Below are 16,386 nucleotides of genomic sequence, written 5' to 3' on the forward strand. Positions count from 1 at the left end.
CCCAGGTTTGATCCTTGGTCAGGGAACTAAGATCCCACAAGCTGTGCGCGCAGCCAATAAATAAATAAAAATGAATTCTCTTTAAAAAGGAAAGTAGGCTGAGGTTGAAGCATAAGATAAACTGGCTTGTATTTATTTATTTATTTATTTGCTTATTGGCCGCACAGCACGGCTTGCCGGATCTTAGTTCCCTGACCAGGGATTGAACCTGCATCCCCACTGCAGGGTCTTAACCACTGGACTGCCAGGGAAGTCCCTAAACTGGCTTAAATTTAAAATTTTACTGATCTGTAGTCATAGAAATAGCAAGATGGTAGACTTAAACCCAACTTACTAGCAATTGAAACAGACTGAACACTCTAAAAGACAAAGATTGTCAGATTGGATTGAAAAACAAAACTCAACTACATGCTAGTTATAATCACAGAAATGTCTATACTTACCTCACTGGATTTGCCCTCCCTCATGTCAAATTCAGGTTCACTAGGTATTAGAATTCAAAGACCTTTATTACTCAGAGTTACATCTTTCTGGTTCGAGGACCTAAGTGGTGAACAGAGCAGTGAAAAAGGAATGACAAATACAAAATCACTGACCATTAATGTCCATTTTTAAAATTATAACAAAAGTATAATATTTTTAAGGTTTGAATAGTACTGACATATATAAAATAATAGAAGATGTTTCTGTATCCTTACCCCCAAATCTCATTCTCTTGAGGTAGTGCTTAGTGTATTTTCTCCTGGACATTTTTCTATGTGCTTAAAATTATTTTTCTAACCTACAATCTAAGATTTTTCTAGCAAAGAAACACCTGTGCACACATTTATACCCTTTAAGATAAGCCCTGACAATGGGGCTCTTCTCCATAGAGAACCCATTCATGGTCCCATTTCTGTAAGCTAAGTTTTTATGAATTTTGATCTTATCCATTAGTGTGATACTTCTGGCACCTGGTTATCCATAAGAACAGGCTATGTCTGGCCTGAATGCAAAAATTCCTTGGAATTTTTGGGATTTCTCTACTATAAAAAGTAGAGAAAAAGTAGTGTTATAACAGGCCCTCCCAGAATTGACTGCAGCCTCAGCAGCAGTAGAGACATGGTGTAGCGGAGCCATTAGAGCACGGTCATTGGACCTACACTGGGTTCGAATCCCAGCTGCGTAGCTCACTAGATGTGTGACTACTTAATCTGTGCCTTGGTTTCTTCTTCATCTGTAAAGTGAGTGTTATAGTACTTAACTGATAGGATTACTGTGAGGATAACAAATAGAGTATATATAGGGCACTTGGAGCAGAGCCCAACACATGACATGTGCTGGGTGAGTGCTGTCCTTAATGCTGATACAGGTTTTCACTGAGCCACACGGTGAAAGGCAGCATCTTCTCGATTTCACTGTTTAGAAATCTAAATGGAAGAAAATTTCCTCAAAGAACAGTAAAGGTGCTTACTTTTGTACTTTTACGCCCAAAAAAACTGCCCAAATCTAATTTTCATGGCTTATCTTTAATAGATGTATTAATAGTCACGTTTTTGTGGTGCCCTGCATTCTCCAAATTACTTTAAAATATACATATAAAATTGCTTATAACTGATTTCACACTTCAGTTGCAGTATTTATGAAATAAATTCCATTCTTTTGAGAACGTGAGGAGAACGTTTCTGTGTTCTTCCCTGGGATGTAAAATATAGGTCAAGAGACAACTGTACGTTAAAAGATACTGTAAATTAGAATCCAAAATTCATTTGAAATTAATGTTTCATTTCATATCTTATGTTTGATATTTAGGGAAACTTTCCCTTTTTTTGGTGAGAAGGGGAAGGGAAGCACATCCTGTTATCTTTTAAGTACTTGCTAAAATTTTTTTGTAAAAATAGAGGTTGGGATCTATGTAGAAAACAAACTTATGGTTACTGGGGGTAAGCGGGGGAAGGGATAAATTGGGAGATGGGGCTGACATACACATTACTATATATAAAATAGATAACTATTAAGGACCTACTGTATAGCACAGGGAAGTCTACTTAATACTCTGTAATGGCCTATATGGGGAAAGAATCTAAAAAAGTGGATATATGTATAACTGATTCACTTTGCTGTATACCTGAAACTAACACAACATTGTAAATCAACTATACTCCAATAAAAATTAAGAGGAAAAAATAGAGGTTGGGATCAAAGAGAAACAGGTTGAAAATATGCTGAGTTAGCAGGAGAGCAACCTTGAAACTTGATAAAACAGGTGAAGGGGTTTCTCTTCAAAACAAGGTCACTAACAGGCTTCAGGGAGCACATCCCCAGACCTAAACATGGTGATTTGTCATCTGGACAGTTGCATATCACAAGTATAGCTTAGTTAGGCAAGACGGAATTTCTTTAAAAACATAATAGTGATCAATTTTCTGTGTTACATGAATAGGTTAGTAAAAATCTAGTAAACGAGAAAGCGCTCAAGCTCTACAGCTGAGCTACCTGGGTTCAAATCCCAACCCTGCCACTTAATAGTTGTGCAGTCACTTCATCACTTCATGCCTCAGTTTCCTCACTTTTAAGATGGGCGTAATAAGTGTACTTACAGATTTATTGTGAAGGTTAAATAAGCTAATAAATGTAAGTGCTTAGAATACTGCATGGCACAAATTAAGCACTCAATAATTGTTCTTCGTACCATTTATTATTATTTACCTTTACCTGGCTTCAGCTCAAAGCTTATTGACTCAGGCTAGCATAAAATACCAACACTGATAGGGACCAGAGAGTAAGGGAAAAAAACTAATATTTATTAGATCTATTTGCTAGATATTTGCCATGTTATATGTACATTCTTAATCCTTAGGATTCACTCAACAATTATTTATCAAGCTCCTACTATACATCAGTCTACAGACCCCACCGTATAAAATCTCCGGGTCAGGAAAAGGCACTGTCCTAGATGATGGGTAGAATAGACTGTGCCTTCATGAAACTTAATAAAACTGAGTCTCGGAAAGGTGAAATGACTTGCCTAAATACCCTGACTCCAATTTGAGAGTGGAGAGCTAAGATTCAGGCTCAGCTCTTCAAAGCGAATCTGTGCAGCTGCGAACTATTGACCTTTCTCTCTCTAATCGCCTTACTGCCTCCCCACCGTGCTCAGGCAGGCTGGAACTTTCTTTTCTCCCTGCTCTAAATAACGGAGAAAGGGAGATCTGTGCTATCAGGCCACACACTGACAAGCACATGTGGCTCTGAGGCTGGGAGACTGCTTCCTTCTCCTGAAGTGCAGTGACGGACACAGATTCTTGGATTTGAAGCCCTGAGGGAGGGCCACCCAGGCTCCAACTCTGCTGTTGGTGCCTAAGCCTCTGTTATGTGCTGGGTCCTCAGAAGAATTCAACGGACCTTCGCTGTCCCGTTTTCTCCTGACATTTTACTTTTTAAAAATTAATTTTGTTTTTTAGCAAAGTTATTCATGCTCATAATTTAAAAAATCAACACTAAAAGGTGCATACCAAAACATCAAATCCACCAACTTCCCTCATCACAGAATTAATCACTTTCAACTCTTTTAGCTTATATTATACCATTCTCAATTTATCAATTTTGTTATTCTCCACTATTAATGGTCATTAAGGATTTAGTGTTCTTATCATTATTCCCATTTCCCTCTCTCCAGCCTCCCAATATAGTTCACAGTTTTTTGATGATCAACAGTGTTCACATTTTGATAATGTGAATATTGTTTGGTGCTTCAGTCAGGGTCCTGGCAGGAAATAAATGGCACCCTCAAATTGGGTGATTTAAGGAGATTAATAAAGGGATAGTTTTCCAAAGTGTAGGCAGAGTAGAGAGAAACCATAAGTTACAGTGCAGTATCCTAGTTACCAGGCCTAGGCCTGATGAGGCGATGGAAAGAAGTGGTTACCAGGAGAGAAGAGACCCTGACAGGAGTTAAGGGACACAAACCACCCACAGTCCCACAGGGAGGGCTCCATCTCACTTTCCCTCTCCCCCAGTCTCTGCAGGGAAGGCAAAGGGCACCGTTGCTGTGTGCTTGCTTCAGGTCAGCCCCTCAGAACCCAGAGCAGGGTGGAGAAGAAGAGAGTGGACCTGCAGGGCAAATAGAAGATATCAAGCATCACAGCTGAGCAGGGTACTAAGGTTCCCTTAACTTTCTTGACCAACTTTTCTTTCACCACAGTTTGCAGCTGGCTCGATCTTCTAACACTCCTATGGCCACTTCACTCCAAACTCTGAACAGACTGTAAAACCCCTCAGCTGGCCCTTATATTTGAGCAAGTTATTTAACGTGGATTAGAAGCTCCATGTGCACAGCCAGGTCTGTCGAATAGAGGACGTCCACCGGGGTAACTGGGGGGAAGCCGCTTTGCCAGCCAGGTCTCTCACATGTCAGTATTTGGGGAACTTTTCTCTGAGACCATTCAGTCTCCAGAGAAGGAGCCGCTGTGTCTCTACCTGGGAGTATAAGCCTGGAGACTAGCTTTCTGGGAATTGCCTCAGAAAGGGGGTTCTCTGTCTATAGACATTCTCTTATGCGCCAGTGCCTCTCACCACTTTGCTTGCGTCCTGATTGCATTTCCCCAAAGAGTAAACCCCTTATTTTCAGTGAGGGTGGAGGCAAGAGGCAGTCATTTTGTTGCGCAGGTGGGGAAGGAATCCGGGAATCTCCAGTCTCTTAGATCCCTTGTTTCAGGCCCACACTGTACTCCTATCTTCCATAGAACTTGCTCCCTCCAGCTCCTGAGCCCATCTAGTGCAAATCAGCTTCCATCTCTTCACCACCTCCCTCTGTGGCCACTTAGATTTCACTCTCGTGTCAGTCACACTGATTTCAGCTTTCTAAAATGTGGTTGACAGACCTCAGCTGCGGTTGTCTCCTCTTCCAGTCTCTTGGTCGTTGTGTGATTATATGTTTGTATGTTCTTTTCCCATTATTTTAGTAAGATTTGGGGAAGGAACTAAGATAAACGTATGAGTTCAATCTGCCACGTTTAACCAGAGATCCACTAGTGTTGACTCGTGGTTATTTTAGTGTCGAGGTGAATGCTCGCCATTTCATGACTAAAGGCCCCATAAGATGACTGCTCTAAACCGACTGAAAAAAAATGCACAACCTAAAAGTTGAAACTTATGTTTTATTCGGCAGACATACTGAGGACTTAAGCCCGAGAGACAGCCTCTCATATAGCTCTGAAGGATCCTTCAGAAGAGGTGAGGGAGGAGCCAGCATATATAAGAGTTTTGCAAAAACAAACCAGGTAGTTGAACATCAAAAGGTTTCTGCTAATTAAAGAAAAAACAAACATCTCAAGTCAATGAATTTAGCGCTCTTCTCTGTATGGGAATGTGCGAGAGTCTGGGCTCACTGAAATCATGCCTTTGATAGGCATCTCAGCTATCTAGGGCCAGCATACTGTTCTTTTCCATCCTGAATCCACTCGGTGCACCGTTGGGGGTGACTGCAGTGGCCGATGACTTGATGGCCACAACATCCTTTGTTTACTGATTTGCCAAGCAGCGTTCTTTGTCCACAACCCAAACCCCTAGTAGCTATCCTCCGTTCCTTGTCATAGAGCACGCCAAAGTTACTGAGCTCGTGCTTTTTCCCCTGGTGTGTGTGTGAGCATATCACATGATCCCACTGCTAAGCTGTTCACTAGCCCAGTGTTTTCTAAAGTGTGGTTAGCACACCTGCAGGGGGTTGAGTAAATATCGGATGACTGAGCATTTCAAATTTCTAATTGTATAGTTATATATTTTAATGTGTGTGTGTATATATATATATTTAATGTAACTGGCATATCAGGCACATTTTTGCTAGGGATGAAGCTAAGTAAAATAGGGAGTCAATTTAAAGAAGCACGTTGAATAGAGTAGTATGGGTGCTATTCAGGAATGGCAAACATTGTGACAATGACTGATACTTGCTAAACACCAATGCTGCTGAGTTGCAGCTAGCTAGTGCTACATGATCCAGAAAGGAGACTTAAGAAGCACATTTCTTTCTTAAAAAAGCCCTAGGGGGGCTTCCCTGGTGGCGCAGTGGTTGAGAGTCCGCCTGCCGATGCAGGGGACGCGGGTTCGTGTCCCGGTCCGGGAAGATCCCACGTGCCGCGGAGCGGCTGGGCCCGTGAGCCATGGCCGCTGAGCCTGCGCGTCCGGAGCCTGTGCTCTGCAGTGGGAGAGGCTGTAACAGTGAGAGGCCTGTGTACTGCAAAAAAAAAAAAAAAAAAAGCCCTAGGGCCTGTGCTCTTCCCCCAGCTGGAATGGAAACTAAGGATTGTCCAGTGTGGGCATCTCACTGTTTGTTTTTGTGAAATGGACATAGAAATCCTTCGGGCCTGGTTGGAGTTAGCCAGTTGTGAGTTGCAGAGTGTGGGCACTAGAAGAGCAAAGCTGGCCTTTAGAAACTGCCTCCCTCTTTAGAGCTGCATTTCTGCCCCCAGAGAGCCCCCTTCTTTGCACCTTTGCTCCTGCGGCTCTGAGATGCAGGGTGAGCACATGGGAGGGGCTGGTCACTGACAGAGCATTCAATTCTCAGCCTCAAGGAGGCCGCTCGCTTGTCTCAGAAGTGCCCCTGGCACAGCTCCAGCCCAGATGAGGCAGCGCAGGTGGGGAAACAGGTGGTATCAAAGGTCTCTCCCAGCTCCTGGAGGCCATCCCTCTTCTTAGATCGGGACTCTTGAGAGCTTCCCAGAAGTATCTTCATTTCAACATTCCAGATTGCCCCCCAGGGATCGAAAAGGAAGCTAACATTTATTGGGCACCTACTGGGTGCCGGGTGCTTTACATTTAAACCTCACAACAACATATGAAAATGGTATTATCCCCATTCTACAGAGGCCCCATGAGAGGAAATAATTTGCTCAAGTTCTCATAGTGAGTGGTGGAATCAGGAGTCAAACCCAGAGCAGTGTGAGGCCAATGCAAAGAGCCATACTGAGGGAAAGACGACAGCAGGCCTGTCCCTTGGAAACATGGGCCTCACCCTGCTGCTGTCTGGACATTGCATGGCTGCCTCTCTTTCCAAACTGTGAGAGAAACAAAACCGAAGGAGGCCAGGGTCTCGTGGGCAGGGGCTGCCTTTCTGAATCCATGCAAGGGGCAGAGACCAGCCAGCGTAGGGTGGCCAGAAACAACCATGTACTTTACATCATAAGCTAAGTGTGCCATAAAAAACTAGGAAACTTGTAGCCCCTCCCAGGCCAGCCCAGCCTTGTATATACAACCAATTTTAGTACTAGGTAATAAAGTATCTTAAAAAAAAAAAAAGGTTGGATAAAGCAGTCATTATGTGCAGGTTCTAGAAGATCCTCACCTGAGGAAGGGGTCAGGCTCGGCCTGGGTGCAGGGCCAGGAAGAATGCTCTGAACCAATTAGAGTCTGAAATAGATAAAACAAACGGTCAGAGCAGTGACCACAAACTTGCCTCTCTCCTCAGTTCATTTCCTGAGATAGGAATATGGTTTATTGAGCTATTTCCTTGTTTTTCCTATTTCAAAGATGCATAAGGCTTAGAAAGTGACTTGCCCAGAAACATACAGGCAGTAGGAGTCATGTCAGGGTTTGAACCTGACTGGCTCCCAAAGCTGAGGTTCCCATGGAGACCCTCTTCCTGAAGGACAGTAAGTTGGGTGCAGCAGAGGAATGCAGTACAGATGGAGGCTCTACCATCTGCCCCTCCTTGTCCCTTAGGAGATGTGGAGAATATCTCTCCAAGTGGAGGAGTTTGCAGGGATGTCTGTTTTCTGAAAGGCCTGGACAGAAAGATAGACAGGGCCCTCCTCGGAAAGGGTCAATCTGGGCTTTGTTTTCCCCAACGTCTCTGTCCCAGGACTAACAAAATGACAGGAAAAGGGCTTCCCTGGTGGCGCAGTGGTTGGGAGTCCGCCTGCCGATGCAGGGGACACGGGTTCGTATCCCGATCCGGGAAGATCCCACGTGCCGCGGAGCGGCTGGGCCCGTGAGCCATGGCCACTGAGCCTGCGCGTCCGGAGCCTGTGCTCCGCAACGGGAGAGGCCACAACAGTGAGAGGCCCATATACCGCAAAAAAAAAAAAAAAAAAAAAAAAAAAAAAAAAAAAAAAAAATGGCAGGAAAACAGGCTGACAGGGGCTGTCCGAGATGATCACGCCAGCCCCCGGCGCACGCCTGCTGCTCAGAGCAGTGAGGGAGCAGCCTCCATGGAGCGGTGCCTGGTGTCAGCTTCGTTGATTTTCTACTTCATTAGGTCAGTGAGAGGCTGCGGCTTCCACAGAGAGCCCTCTTCAGCATGGCCTAGCAATTTCCTGAGAGGAACTTCCCGTTGTCCCTGCTGTCACGGGCAGTAGCTGCACCTGGTCTCCCTGCAGAGAACTTGCCCAGATGCCACCTGGCTTTCATGTCTTTGAAGCCTGGCTATAGCACATCTGGCTGTGTGACTTTGGACAAGTGCCTTCACCTCCCCAAAACTCTGTTTCTGGAAAACGGGAGTAATGATGTGCCCTACTCCACAGGGCAGTTGTGAAGATTAAACAGTGCTTTTAAAGGGTTTAGTAGGAGTGCTGGAGACGTACATATTAAATGTTCAATAAACATGGGAGTGATTATTATTGCAACGCTCAGAAAGTCTGCACCCGCGAGGTTTGGTGTCCTAGCACTGACTAGGAAGTACCCTTCAGCATCACAAGTAATTTCAAAATAGCTCAAATCCCAGGCTCACCCTTTGGCAAAGTGAGAGTGGAGACGACAGTGATGTCCATAGCAGCATTGACCAAGAATTCTCCTTACTCTCAAATCTCCCTTCATCAGTCAGCAGAAGTTAAGGCAACCCTTTTCCAGTCTTCCCACCTCCACTGCCTCCAAAATTCCCTTGAGATATTTTCTCTTCCTCTTTATTATACAGATTAACATCCTGTAGACCCAAATCCTCCCTTCCACTACCAGTCCAAATACACAGTCTTCCCCAACCAGGTATTGATTCTGCATCACAAAAGCCCAAGGCACAAGTTGAGCAAAAACCGAACTCCCCTCAGAGACTGGGAAAAGAAGTTGAACTGGAGAGGGACTGCCCCAGGGTGCAGGGAAGGCTATGAACCTTGCCCGGTCCACTATCCACACAACTGAATTTCAGGCTCCCCCCCGCTCCCCCCCCCCCCCCCCCGCCGCCCCCGGAGATGCGCACAGAGGGCTGAGAGGAGGAGCGCGTCATACCAGGAGCGGTTCCACTTGGCATTCTGATTTGGTTTTCTCCTGGAAACGGAATCTCTCTGAAGAGGCCGCCCCAGTTCTTGACACTGAGGCAGTGAGTTTTAGCTCCATCTCTGCTCCCGGGGCACCCACCCTACCTTCCCTGTCACTTTGACTCCACATTGATAAACACCCACCCTGGTTAAGAGCCTGCCAGCCCCTCAAACGCCTCAGGGGCCACTTTATGGGGTAGGGGTAACAAGGACCTGGGATTCTTGCCTAATCCATGGCAAACTATCTCCTGCATCACCAGCACCTCCTCTGCCAGGGAGAGCAAAGTCTAAAGGCAACTAACACACTGCAATTTTCAACTTTCACCCATTACCCTAAGGAAGGTTTACCACCAGAGCCCCACAGCCTGCCCTGAGAAATCAATTCCATGTGGGAGGGAGTGGGTGGACTCCAAAGAAGAGCCTTCCTAGCCTGCCCCGTTTCAAGACTTTTCTCAGAGAACTCCTGCTGCGTCTGAAGTCTTCCAGGGAAACCCAGCTGGGCTTCCTCCCTAGGCTGTTCCTAAGTTCCAGGCACGACAGTGGGGTGTGATGGGCCCGAATGACACTCAGCCCCACTGGAGTCTGCAAGGGAGCCCTGCCAAGGGTGCTCGCTCTGGATCGTCGCCCAAGGCAGGAAGCTGTGGCCCCTGGTTACCATGGAGATCTTGGCACAGGCTGTGCCCATCTGTGGCTGCCAGGCAGCCTCCCTTAGGAAATGAGGAGGAGAAATTTGGTTGCTGGAGAACTAGCTCAGCCTGGGGGGAGACTCCGTGACACCATGAGCCTGCAGCTGAGGGGGCTGCAGAGGAGGCTGAGGCCGGGAGCTCTGTGAGGACAGCGCTCTGCTGAAGCGGCCTCCTGCAATCCTGTGGCTTCAGTGGCTGGGGTGTGGCCTCCTGCTGAGCGAGGCCTCTCCGCCAAGCTGCCAGTCCCAAGCCAGGGCTTGTTCGAAGTGGCTCTGGTACAGTGGAAAACCCCAGAAGCCAAGCCGGGAGTAGAGCCACACCCACAGTGCCAAGGAAGCAGCCCAGGTTGGTGGAGAAGGCCGTGGTGTCTGGTGCAGGGAAGAAAACGCTAGACTAGTTGGGAGGTTCCTGTTTCTTAGTCACCACCCCTGAAACACCACGGTAGAGTCAAGAGCACTTCCTTTCTCTTCCCTTCCCTTCTCCCAGCCCTACTTCCCCACTGCACAATGACGTCTGCCCTGCAGGCCAGTGGGATTGCTGAGAGGCCCTGCAGTGTAAGCAAAGCAGGGGCAGGTGTGAGGGGCCGATCTCCCTCACTGATTCAGTGGGTAAAGGAGGGCCAAGGCTGTGAGGGCCTCTCCTAGGCTTTCATCCCTTCTGTGGCTAAAACTGGAAGATCAGCTCAGTGAAAATGTCCTTTAAGACAGCCTGACGCTGCAAGTATGTTTGCACAGAGGGCAGAGCTTGGCCCTGCACACATGTGGGCTTTGCCAGGCTAATGGAGCACCAGGAACAGGGAGGCTGGTTAGATTATTAGATAGGGCCCTGAAGCAGCCCTGTGGGCAGATGAGCTGTCTGGACCTTGGGGAGTGTTTATCACATTTGTCCTTTGATATTCGGAAAGCAAAGGGCTAACTGCTTTCCAGGCTGTGAGGCACCCCAGGAAAGACAGAGGGGCAGAGTAGCATAGGAGAAGAAAAACTAGACCAGGAGTTTGAAATCCACCTGGCTGCTTTCCAGCTATGAGGGGCCTGAAGCAACTACTTTTTTTTTTTTTTTTTTTGCGGTAGGTGGGCCTCTCACTGCTGTGGGCTCTCCTGTTGCGGAGAACAGGCTCCGGACACGCAGGCCCAGCGGCCATGGCCCATGGGCCCAGCCGCTCCGCGGCATGTGGGATCCCCCCGGACCGGGGCACGAACCCACGTCCCCTGCACCAGCAGGCGGACTCTCAACCACTGCGCCACCAGGGAAGCCCCTGCAATTACATTTTTTGAGCTTTGGTAGTCTCACCAGTAAAACAGAGGTCAAAATTCTTGTTCTGCTTTCCTCTCTCAGTTGAGGTGAAAATGCCTTGAGAGAATGGATATGAACCCCGCACCAAGCTACACATAAAAGAAGGCCCGATGAGCTTTACCCAGCTGCAGGGAAGCCTTCTCCATGTCTGTACCCATCACAGCCTGTGGTCCCTCCTGGGGGTCAAAGGAGCTCTCTTTTGTTCCTCTTAACAGAGAATCCCAGGCTCCCTTCTGGTACCCTGAAAAAATGAGGTGGGGTACCTTTTCGGGTCAGGGTGCTCTGAGCAGGCTCAAATAACAGGGCAGAGGGCCTCCTTCTCCAGTAGAGCCTGCGTTGTGAGGTGCAGCTAGATGAGTGCCTGTGTACCCCAGTTTAAACAAAAACCTAGGACCCAAATTTCAGTGAGGGGGCCCTGCAGTCAGCAGCTGCACAGCTAAGAAGACTTCCATTCATTTCCCACACCTAGCCCCAGGAAATTACCAATACACTTCCCTGGTGGTATTCATATTTACAATTGGCTTGATCCTCTTGGACTTTTAGAGGAAATTGCCCTTCTTTTTTGAGCTAGGCTTTGGAATGTAATTCTCCATCTGGTGAAGGTTTGAAACATCTACACAGGAATCAAAGAGTTGGGTTCCTATTATCAGTAATTCACTTTCAAAGCCCTGTGAGACTGTTTTTTATTAACAATCCAATACCCACCAGTGCCTTGGGAATTTTGGACCCTGTTTTGGAGCTAATATGGGGACAAGAGAGTGCCAGGCATGGATTTCCTGTTGCCATGGGTGGAGCCAGGAGCCTTGGATGTCTGTCTTCACCCCCACAGTAGCCCCAATCACTTTCCAAAGTAGGGGGCAGCCTTTGCCACTGGGTCCTGAGCAAAACTGGAAAAATGAAGGTGTGTGTGGAGGCTCAACTCCCTAGCTCACAGCCTCCCAGGATGTTTGAACTGGAAGAGAGAGACCCTCTTATGTTTAGAGGCAGGGATGCTGAGACTACAGAGGGAATGTGACTGCCATAATGTCACCCAGAGGCCCACGACAAAGCTGGGGCAAGAACCCCAGGTCAGGGCTGCCTCTTCACCGGGTTGCTCACTCATCTTTGCCAAGCCACCACTGTCACTGTCCTTGCCACCCAACCTGTCAGAGGGAAAGGCTGTCTCAGCTTCCCACAGTCCTCCCATGCTGTGATTAGATAAGGGACATCTTCTGTTACACTGGGAATTGTCTGGCTTGGAGAGGCCCTGGGACTCCCTCTGCAGCCCTGATATTGGAAGGCCTCAGTTTGGGAGCCCCTTATATTCTGGTGTCAGTCTTTGCCTTGGAACCCGTCAATGGGATGGAAGATTGAGGCCTAACTCCCTGCCAGGGAAGGATGGAGAGAAAAGGGCACAGGTCTTATCTCTTTCCTGGGGTAGAAAGTGGCTGGAAGGGTAATGCCTTAGTCCATTCAGGCTGCGATAACAAAATACCATAGACTGGGTGGCTTATAAACAACAGAAATTTATTTCTCATGGTCCTGGAGGCTTGGGAGTCCAAGACCAAGATGCTGGCAGTTTCCAAGTTCATAGATGGCAATCTTTTTGCTGTGTCTTCACATGGCAGAAGGGACAAGGGCTCTCTCTAGGGTCTCTTTTATAAGGGCACCAGCCCCATTCATGAAGTCTCCACCTTCATGACCTAATCACCTCCTAACAGCCCCGCCTCTAAATATTATACTATTCTATTGGGAATTAGGTTTCAACATATAAATTTTGGCGGGACACAAACGTTCAGTGTACAGCAAAGGGAATTTAGGGTTTCTGAGGGGATTGTTAGGGGATCATATGAGGAATGAACTCTGGAGGGAATGACAGTCTAAGCCAAAAAGGGAAACAGAGGCAGCATCTAGTGTCTGAGGATGAGCCAGCTTGGAGGAGGGGAGAAGAAGGAGTTGGAGGCAGGGAGACATCAGGATAGCAGAAGAGATGGCACCCAGGAGAACTTGGGGAGTCGGGTTGGAGTCTTCAGCTTCCCCTCGCATCATGCGAGAAGAAGATGCGACTGGGGGGATGACATGAAGCAGTCTCCCAGGGGCAGGCACCTGCTCTCTTCCCAGAGGGAGGAGCCTCTGCTTTGGCACATACGCAGCAGGCCCTGGCCTATCAGGGATGGAGATGGAAGAGGCTATCTGCATCTTGGACCCTGCACCTTAGGAAAGCCATCAGCTTTGCAACTGTGGAAAAGGTGAAAAAACGTCAGGCTGTCAGCGAGTGTTCAGAGGTGCCGTGGGGACGTGTAGGGTGCGTCAGAGAAGAGTATGTTTTGTGCAGAGGTGGTTGGAGCTGTGTGTGTTCTGAAGCTTTCTGTTGTGTAACAATGTCCTTACCCAGGACCCTCCACCATCACCTTTCAACCACCTTGCTTTCACCCTATCTCTCCCATTTCTCCAAAACTTCAGTGACTTCCACTGTCCACCAAAAACCAAAAACCCAAACCCCCAAATTTCTCAGCCTGACATTTAAAGCTAAAGATTCACCAGACGTACCTTGAATTTCCTGTCTCCAGGTATTTGTGCTCTGCTTTCTCAACACCTGATCTTAATTAATTGAACTCTTTTTCTGGGCTGAGCTCAGATCCCACCTCTTCCAAGAATGCTTCACCGGTATCCCTGGCCAAAGGACCTCTCTCTCTCCTCTGAATACTAGAGCAATATTTTCTACAACTTTTGTGTTAGTTTACATTCTATGTTGCACTTTAACTATAGAGGGGCATGTTGGTTTTCTCCACTAAATGGTGGAGAAAGCTTTGAAGGCTTATCAATTTGTCTTATTCATTTTTGTATCCCTAGCACCTAGAATGGTGCCCTTTACACAGCAGGCACATAATTCAGAATACATTTATTAAACAAATAAATGCTGGTGATGTGGAGATGAATGAGAAAGTTTCTGTCCATTAGGAGCTTACAGTGTACGGAGAGAAAGAGATGAACAGCAATAAGAACTAATACAAAGCCCAAGGAACAGCATTTGATCTATGGAGGTGTGGGGTGTGGGCGGGCATGGATGGTGTGAAGGGCATCATGTGGGTTGAAGGAACCGCCCAGGTGGAAGTGGGTGGCATATTTGGGGAACGTGGTAAGTACCCTTGGGACTGGCATGAAGGAAAATAGGAGATAATGCCAGAGAGGGATGTGGGCACTGGATTATAGAAAGCCTAGTGTGCCTTTCCAAGGAATTTGAAGTTTATCCTGGAGGCCACTGACTGAGGAGCCATTGAATGTTCTTGAGGAGGAAGATAATAAACACTTACTGGATAAAGGAATGACTCTGTGTTTTGGGTAGACACCATTCTCTGGCCAGGGTCACTTTAGGAAAATCTTATGTTGGATGTTAAGTAGCACCCATTCTCTGAGGCCAGCCTGTCCCCTGGTCAAACCACCTTTCTGTGAGATTTTCCCTTTTAAAGAGGCCACCCCCCCCCCAAAAAAAAAACACTTGGTCAGGGTGAGAAGTCTGTTCTGCCTTCTGAAACAATTTCCTGCCCCACCCTCGGCTTTGACTTTTATGGAGAAATTCTTCTGTTTGGACTGCATTAGTCAAGATACTGTATTACTTAGGGTTCTCCAGAGAAAAAATATATATGTATAAAATGAGACTTGTTATAAAGAATTGGCTCATGCGATTATGGAGGCTGAGAAGTCCCACGATCTGCTGTCTGCAAGATGGAGACCCAGGAAAGCAGGTGGTATATATTCCAGCCCAAGCCAAAGGCCTGAGAAGCAAGAGTGCCAATGGTGTAAGTCCCAGTCTGAGGATGCGGAGACCCATGTCTCAGCTCGAGCAGACAGGCAGAGACACCCACTGCCACCCACTGCCTCTCACTGAAAACTGAGCCTGGGACTGGCTTGGGCCCCCTATATAATTTCTTCACCTTTGTGGAATTGGGGGATAAGGGGTCGGGGAGGGACAACATCCTATACAGAAGAAGAATCACAGGCTTTGGAGTCATCAGCCTGGGTTAAAGTACCAGCTGAAATCAATTATTAGCTGCAGGACCTTGGCAAAGTCAGTAATCTCTTTGAGCTTCAGTTTTCTTATCTGAAAAATGGGGATAATTATGCCTGCTCCAAAGAATTAAAATGACGATGAGTATGGGGATTGCCTAGCTTACTGCCTAACACACAGGAGGTGCTGAGTAAATGGTACTTGTTTGATTCGTATTTGTAGAGTTAAATAGAAGCTCCTGTTCTACACGAAAAGAAGGAAGCTGCGCTTGGAGTGAGCTGTTGTTAGGTGCCTTAATTTAGGGGACTGCAAACTTTCTGCCTAGATTATCTTCAGAGGTTGTCCCAGAGCCCTCCTGGTGAAGGTTCCTACCTGTCTCCCCAGCCGAACGTCTGCTCTTCATGCTCTGGCGTCCTCCTCCGGACAGCTGCGGTTGCACTGATAGGAAGCCAGGGGCCCAGCCCTGACTGAATGAGGACATTGTTGCAAAGACTGAGGAACCACAGACACTGTTGCAGTCCTCCCTGCCCTGAGGAACCCTGGAGAACCTGTGGCTGGCCCTCAGCCCCTCCAGCTCTGTGTTTGGGGAGACAGCCTAGGTCCTCCCTAAACCTCCTGGCCTCCTGGGCTCCTCCGGGCCTCTGGAGGGACGGGAAAACGGTTAGGATGTGCTAGAGAGATGCCCTGTTTTTCTGAAGATGAGGTTAGAGTTTTCCCTTCAAAACCAAGGAAGCCATGATTAGGGATCTTTCTCAGAGCTGGCGGCTAAATTGGTGCCCCAGGTGCAGGGAGGACATAGACTCACCCATGCCCTTAAGAGACTTACCCGCAGGTGGGAGAGCAGAGCCCCACACACCTCGAAGGCAAACAGGTTTGAAGGATGTATAGACTTGGGTGGTGGAAGCAGAGAGGAGGGAGATACCGACTCTGTAAGTGTATGTTGGGGGGGAGTGGGGGGAGTAGCAGAAGATGGGTAGAGCTGGAAGAGGTGGAGGAGGAAGGCCGGCCGGGAACCAGCGTGAGCAAAGGCCTGGAGGTAAAATTAATGTGATATGCTAAAAACAAAAAAAAACCCAGACTGTTCTTAGGCGTGGCTGGGACACAAGGTGCTGGACCGGTGGGGCAGTAGGGAGTGCCGACCAGAGAGGCTGAGGCTTTACTTTTGAACTATGGGACTTGGAAGGTTTAGCAGTAG

The sequence above is a fragment of the Phocoena sinus genome, chromosome 8 (assembly GCF_008692025.1).
Source record: "Phocoena sinus isolate mPhoSin1 chromosome 8, mPhoSin1.pri, whole genome shotgun sequence".
Lineage (NCBI taxonomy): Eukaryota > Metazoa > Chordata > Mammalia > Artiodactyla > Phocoenidae > Phocoena > Phocoena sinus.